The 8116-nt window shown below is 39.1% G+C and overlaps 1 long non-coding RNA gene across 1 annotated transcript; it reads right to left on the reverse strand.

The window, feature by feature from the left end:
* Positions 1 to 3221: 3221 nt before the first annotated feature.
* Positions 3222 to 3437, reverse strand: LOC143544713 (uncharacterized). Its single transcript, XR_013137296.1, has 2 exons — positions 3314 to 3437; positions 3222 to 3271 (listed from the first exon to the last, which is right to left on the reverse strand). It is a non-coding gene; the product is annotated as an uncharacterized LOC143544713 (long non-coding RNA).
* Between the last annotated feature and the right edge of the window lie 4679 nt (positions 3438 to 8116).

The raw sequence follows: 8116 nt of genomic DNA on the forward strand, positions 1-8116 counted from the left end.
AAAAACATGTTTACGTATACTTATGTACTTGAAAACTTACTATGATGTGAATTATTTAAGTGCTAACACTTGAAAGACCTCCCACACGAGTGATTAACTACGAGCCGAAGGCATGTGAATAGTACTATTGGTTTGACAAACCCAATTGATGGGCCGGAGGGGTATGCCGGAACATGTTATTATCAATTGCACATGACCATGTGAACTTTTGTAACATGCTATGTGGTGTTAGACAAAGTACATACTTAAGGCAAATAAAGCCAATGTGGGCATAGGAAGTGCGTGGGCATGAGAGGCCACGTAATGAGAACTGGTCAAGGATTCACTCGTGGCTTAGTATAATTACATCACGTATTTGCAAAACATGAATACTATGATTACGTATACTGGTTTTCGTTTGTACTTGTGAAACTTGAAACTCACCAACTAGACATAGTTGACCCGTTTTAACATGATTTTCAGGTAAGGCCAAGTTGGAATAATTGCTTACGTGCTTGGTGTTAAGAACTGAAGTTGGATCGTTGTGAATAGATACTAGTATTATAAGTTACACTCCCGTTTTACGCTTTCGCAACTACCTGGTCGGGGCGTGACAGAAGTTGGTATCGGAGCCATTGGTTATATAGAATTAGGATGTCCCTTAGGACCCAATATAACCGTAGGCTCGATTGGCTCTGGGAATAAAATAATATTAAATAATATATATACCAATGATTCTCAGGATGAACTTGAATGGGAAAGTGGGTTATTATGGTCCGGAACGTAATAACGGACTTGCTTGTACATGGGAATTCGAGAAGGAGTCGATAAACAATCCAATAGGTAAAAACAGCAACATATGTGTATTATAATATATATATATATATATAAAACGATTATTTGTGCTTATGTGTATTAATACTTGCATGTATTTTATTATGATTAATATGATTTAAAGATATTATTCTTATTACTAACCATTGTGCAGGAACATGTCGAGGTCCACTGATCGCTTATCTATAGCGGTACCAACATTATTTGAAGAGGAGAAGGACTCAGAAGAGGAAACTGGGGAGGAAACGGAGGAGGAGATGAGCTAGAACTTAGGGGACGCAGTAGTGCCACACGAGCTGCCGACCGATCCGCCTGATTTATTGGGCTACAGGTGCGATAGTTACCCTTATAGGGAAACACCTAGGCTAGAGGCGGGAGCTACTAGTGCTTATCATTCACCAATTCGAGCACCCAGATCCCCTACTCCACCTGTACAGCATAAACCAGTACCCCCACCCACTATTAGAAACCGTTAGATTGCTCGCATGAGCGTGCGCCCACCTGAGCACACCTCTCCCCCACCTCGATCTACATACCATAGGGGAGAAACATCACTTGTCCAGGTCACTGAGATACCTATTCCCACCTGGGGTCTACCCGCACCAATACCGGAGCCATCTCTTCTGTCTGATTCAACATGGTTTGGTTTAGTGACTGATCAGATTTTAGAACAATCCCAATCGATAAATAACCTTAACCAACATTGACATGGCATGCAAGATCACATGTGGTACATGCAGCAAGAAGAAAGGAATGTGCAGAGGTTAAATGCTCACAACCGCTGGCGTCAGGATCGGGCAATGACACTGTTGGGAGTACGTATGGTGGTTATTACAGCCCTAGTGGCTGCTGTTGTGTAGTTGTTATACAATGTAGTTATGAACGGGTAGAACACTAGTAGTATAGTTTGGTGTACATAGTCTTTTGACTTCCCATGCACCATTTTGTAGTAGCATGTTGGGCTGGCTTGGGAACTGTTTATGGTTTAGCACTATTACAAGCACTGGCCCTTATCGGATTAAGTCTATATGTCACTTAGTGACAAATTTTGATATGCATATACAAGGGATCGCCTATACCAGGTTAAGCATATGAGCTAAATTTTGAGATGCATATGTACAGTAATGTTTATGACTAATACAAATGTGTTTTTTTGGCATAGTTTTGTGTTTGCAAATTGTAATATCGTGATGTTGTGCTTATTGTGGTGGAACGATATTAATTATTATATAATTGATTATTTTATAGTATGGCCCCGAAGAAAGCGAACCTTTTATCTGAAGCGGAAGTGGCCGCAATGATTGCTTGTCAACTACAAGCAGTGATACCAACTATTGTAGCACAAGTCACTGCAGGCATACGTGCCAACAATACTGTTAATGAACCTACAAGCACCACTACGGCCACTGCTAATATACCTCCGCCAGATACTAATGTAGCCCCGGGTGTTACTACCCTGCTGACTACTAACAATGTTATAAACATTAATAATACTTGCCCGTCTGTTAATGTTGTTGGGAACTCTGAAAACGTTTTGAACACCGATAATGTCACAAACCCAAACCCCGTATCGGCTATCAACACAACTTCTAATAATAACACTCGACCAAATACTGGTAATAATCGTAACAATCCTAAACCCCCACGTCAGGATTATGCGTACAAACAGTTCACATCGTGTAAACTGACTGAATTCAAATGTATTGAGGGACCTAACGGATTGGTCAAATGGATTAAAAGACCAAGCCCGTAATTAATATCAGTGAATGTCCACCAGACCGTATAGTCAAATTCGCTACTAGTATGTTTCTGGATCATGCTTTGATGTGGTGGAACACAGTGGTTCAAATAAGGGGACAAGATGCTATAAACCGTATGTCATGGACCGAATTAAAAACCCTTTTGCTAGAGCATTTTTGCCCAAAAACCGAAATTCAAAGGTTGGGACATGAATTGTGGAATTTCGTAATGAAGGGTGCTGACCATGTGGGATATACAAACAATTTTAACGAATTGTCTCGCTTAGTACCGTGGTTAGTTACTCCGGAAGCTAAGCGTATTGAACGCTATATCTGGGGATTAACCCCTGCTGTGAGGAGCATAGTTAATTCAGTAGCCCACGCAACATTGGAAAGTGCTGTATCTCAAGTGGGTGTTGTTACTTTTGATCTTATGAGAAGTGGTGTGATAAGGATGCCGGGGGAAACATCGAGTTTAAAACTATCAGATTATGGGATGAGGATGCAAGGGAACCCTCAAAATAAACAAGCCCATCCGAATACCCGAAAATATGCCATAACCAGTTTGAATATGAAACAAGAGGCTTACAAAGGGAGAAACCGAAGTGTGGGAAATGTAATTTTCATCATGCGGGTGATTGTAAACCGGTAGTTTGTTACAGCTGTGGAAAAACTGGACATTATGCCCCCAGTTGTAGAACCCCCACCAACAATGTAAACTGACCACAACAACCAACCCAACCACCTCGACCTCAACCAACCCGACCACAACTCAATCAACAAACCCCACCTACCATGAGCCTCCGTACCTGCTATGAATGTGGTAGTACGGAACACTATCGGAGATCCTGCCCCAGGCTGAATCAGGGTGCAGTGAGAAGGCAGGATCAAGCAAAAGCATCAACATCCAACGCAGCAAGGGGACGTGCTTTTGTAATAGGATTGGGTGATGCGCGTCAGGATCTGAACGTGGTCACAGGTACATTCCTAGTTTCCGGTCAGTATGCTTCAGCTTTGTTTGATACAGCCGCCGATAGAAGTTTCGTATCTGTCAACTTTTTACCTTTAGAGAATATGCCAGTTAGTGAGCTAACGAAACCATACAGTATAGAACTCGCTAAAGGTAAGTCTATAATTGTTAACCGAATAGTCCGAAACTGTTCCCTTATCCTAAACGACCACCCGTTTCTTATTGATTTACATCTAGTGGAATTAAGAATTTTTTATGTTATAGTTATTATGGACTGGCTATCCAAGTATAAAGCGGAAATTATTTGTAAAGATAAGATTATTAGAATACCCCTTTCGAATGATGAGGCAATAACTATTCAATGTGAGAAATCGGGTACTGTACTGCCTCTTGTATCCCAATTTACGGCATTAAAGTATTTGCGCCAAGGTTGTACGTTATACTTGGCGAGCGTAACAGCCAAGGATCCCGAAGAAAAGCGAATAGAAGATATCCCAGTGGTACACGAGTATTCAGATATATTTCCTGATGAGTTGCCTGGTTTACCACCGACCCGACAAGTTGAATTCCGTATTGACATGATATCGGGAGCAGCCCCCATTGCTAAGGCACCCTACCGACTTGCACCTTCTGAAATGCAAGAACTGTCCAACCAACTGCATGAGTTACTAGAAAGGGGATTTATCCGACCTAATTATTCACCATGGGGAGCACCGGTGTTATTTGTGAAAAAGAAAAAGATAACCCTTACCTCGAATTGATGACTTATTTGATCAGCTCCAGGGTGCGAAGTATTTTTCGAAAATTGATCTCAGATCGGGTTATCATCAAGTAAGAATTCAGGAAGAAGATATCCCAAAAATAGCCTTCTGAACTCGATATGGTCACTATGAATTTTTGGTTATGCCGTTTGGATTAACCAATGTGCCTGTAGTATTTATGGATCTCATGAACCGGGTTTGCTAACCCTACCTTGAAAAATTCGTGATAGTGTTTATCGATGACATTTTGATATATTCGAGAAGTAAGGAAGAACAAGAACAACATCTGTGTGTAATCTTGGAACTATCGAGGCAAGAAAAGTTATACGCTAAGTTGTCCAAATGTGAATTCTGGTTACAAGAAGTACAATTTTTAGGTCACATTGTGAACCAACAAGGAATCCAAGTAAATCCCAGTTAAATTGAGGCCATTAAGAATTGGCAAGTACCTAAATCACCAAAAGAAATTCGCCAATTTTTGGGACTAGCCGGGTATTACCGACGATTTATTGAAAACTTTTCAAGTATTGCCCAACCTTTAACCCTCCGAACCCAAAAATGCCGAACGTATGACTAGGGAGAAGAACAAGAAATGCCTTCCAAACGTTAAAACAAAAGTTATGTGAAGCTCCAATATTAAGTCTTACAGATGGAACTGATGAATTGATGGTCTATTGTGACGCGTCTCGTAAAGGTTTGGGATGCGTACAGATGCAATGGAAGAAAAAAATAGCGTATGCCTCCCGACAATTAAAAGTACATGAGAAGAATTATACAACTCACGACTTGGAATTGGGAGCAGTTATTTTTGCATAGAAAATCTGGAGACACTACTTGTACGGCACAAAATGTACCATCGATACTGATCACAGAAGCCTACAACACATATTTGATCAGAAGGAGCTGAATATAAGACAGAGAAGATGGGTAGAACTGTTAAATGACTATGATTGTGAGATTAAATACCATCCGGGGAAGGCCAATATAGTAGCTGATGCTTTAAGCCAAAAGGACAGAGTTAAACCATTGAGGGTACGAGCACTCGGAATGATTTTCCAAAGTAGCCTTATCGAACAAGTTCGTGTTGCACAAGACGAAGCCTTAGAAATGGATCAGTTAGAAAAAGGAAGAACTACACAAGAATGAAAAGAATATTGAGAAGAAAATTGATGATATATATTACTACAAAAACCGAGTTTGGATTCCAATGCTTCATAAACTCCATGAACTGATTCTTGATGAAGCACACAAATCCAAATATTCAATTCATCCAGGTACTGATAAGATGTATAAAGATGTTAGAGAATTCTACTAGTGGCCTAGCATGAAAAAGGATATAGCATTGTATGTAAGTAAATGTGCAACTTGTGCAAGGGTTAAGGCTGAATACCAAAAACCTTTTGGAATGTTGCAACAACCCAAAATACCTCAATGGAAATGGGAACAAATTACCATGGACTTCGTAACGCACCTTCCCAAAACCTCTCGAGGGCATAATACCATTTGGGTAATTGTAGATCGATTAACCAAATCCGCACACTTAATTCCAATCCGTAACACTTACTCTACCGAGAAACTTGCCCAAATTTACATTGATGAAATTGTGTCTCGACACGGAGTACCTCTTGCGATTATTTCAGATCGAGACAATCGCTTTACTTCACAAATCTGGCAAGCAGTTCAAGAATCTTTGGGAACCCGAATCGACCTGAAAACTGCTTACCATCCCCAAACTGATGGCCAATCCGAGCGAACTATTCAAACCTTTGAAGATATACTTTGTGCTTGTGTACTGGATTTCAAAGGGAACTAGGATCAACACCTCCCACTCGTTGGGTTTTCTTACAATAACAATTACCACAGTAGTATACAAGCAGCACATTATGAAGCATTATACAGACGAAAATGTAGATCGCCACTTTGTTGGACAGAAGTGGGTGATACTCAAATTACAAGATCCGATTTAATTCAAGAAACCACGGATTAGATCCACAAAATTAAACGAAAATTGAAAGCTGCCTGTGACCGACAAAAGAGTTATGCTGATGTTCGCAGAAAACCGTTATCTTTTTTTTAATAGGGGACAAGGTATATCTGAAATTATCGCCATGGAAAGGCGTTATAAGTTTTGGAAAGACTAGTAAGTTAGCCCCGAGATACATGAGACCTTTCGAGATTATTGCAAAAATTGGTCCCGTAGCCTACCGATTGAAATTACCACAAGAAATGAGCACCATTCACGATGTGTTTCATGTATGGAATCTGAAAAAGTGTTTGACTGATGAAACGGCAATATTACCACTGGAAGATATTCAGATCAATGAAAAGCTCAACTTCGTAGAGGAACCGGTAGAAATTGTGGATTAGAAAACTAAACAATTACGATAAAATAAAATTTCATTGGTAAAAGTTCAGTAGAAATTATGAATTTACTTGGGAGCGAAAGGATGAATTCCGAAAGAAATACCCACACATGTTCCCTAAAGAGAAAACCGATGACACATCAAATTTCAGGGACAAAATTTCTTAACGGGGGGAGAATGTGACAATTGTGACAAAACGAGGTATACCTTATTCATTATGTAGCGAGTAAACGATAAATCGGTTAATTCGTAGCATTAAACGAGTAACCGCCCGATACTGATTATGGCCCGTATATATACTGTGGGGTCATATACGAGTTATATATATATATTATAGTGGCTAACATATTGATATTTAGAGCTCTGTACGTTTAAAACCATTTAAACGAAAAATGTTTCGATTATTGATACGCTATGAGTTGAAACGTAATCGTTTACATCAAAACAAGCATTGTAGCATCCATCAATCCGAAAAAGATTTATAAAACACTTATATAACATGTTCTAAGCAATCCGTGAAAATATTTTGGGTTTTTACAACCTTTTAATATGTTTTATTTAGTTTCCAAAAATGAGTCGAAAAGAACCGTTTTAGCGCAATTTCTTGCACCCGATTTAATTTTCTCGTGAAAAACTGAACCTGAATTAAATTTTGGACCGAAATTTATGCGTGGCACGGAAAACGAGGGACTAATGGGCCAAAGGGAGGCCCAAATCCCCCCCGGTTTACTTGCGGCTGTAAATGAGGGCACACCCCACCCATTCTAGTATCTTGTATATAATTAATAAAATGAAGATATTTTAACATTTAAACCTTAACCAACTTAAGATCAGCAGGAGTACTTCATCTAGCAACCAAAATTTTGAGGTAAATATCTAAATTCTTGAGATTTCAAGCTTGATTAGTAAGGTTTTAACATAGAAAATTAGTGCTTGATTAGTTTAAACATGTTTAATCATTAAAAAACCATAAAAATTAAGTAAAATCATATTTTGATGTTAAGCATGTCTACAAAGCAGAATCATATAGATTTTTGGTCAAAAACTCGGATTAGAACATGAATACAACGTTTTTACGGTTCGAAAGTTCGGGTTGAAACCAAAACCGAAACCCTAATTAACAAGGCTGTTCTATGGATGATTTATTCTTGGTTTGATGTTATATGATATCTAGATACACTCACTTTGCGACCCAAGACCCGGAGAGTCGTTTAAACTATAGAAAATCACCGAAAACCGAAAAGGTAATACCGTATTCCTCGTTTAGGGGCTGTTTAGTATTAGGTTGTGATGTGATTGTTGTTAGCTTGTGAATGAGGGATCATGTAAATGAGTCCCTGTTCAATTTTGGTAATTTTTCGATAAACGGATAATATTTGGCGAATTTATTACCTTTATTGACGTTTATTCGGGAAAAATAGGTAATCTTCATGAAAAATTATGAAAATTGGATTGAAACCCAGAAATGTA

Source organism: Bidens hawaiensis, unplaced genomic scaffold, assembly GCF_021521415.1.
Source record: "Bidens hawaiensis isolate Kalapana, Puna unplaced genomic scaffold, B.hawaiensis_p1.1 tig00013694_1, whole genome shotgun sequence".
In the NCBI taxonomy this organism is placed as follows: domain Eukaryota; kingdom Viridiplantae; phylum Streptophyta; class Magnoliopsida; order Asterales; family Asteraceae; genus Bidens; species Bidens hawaiensis.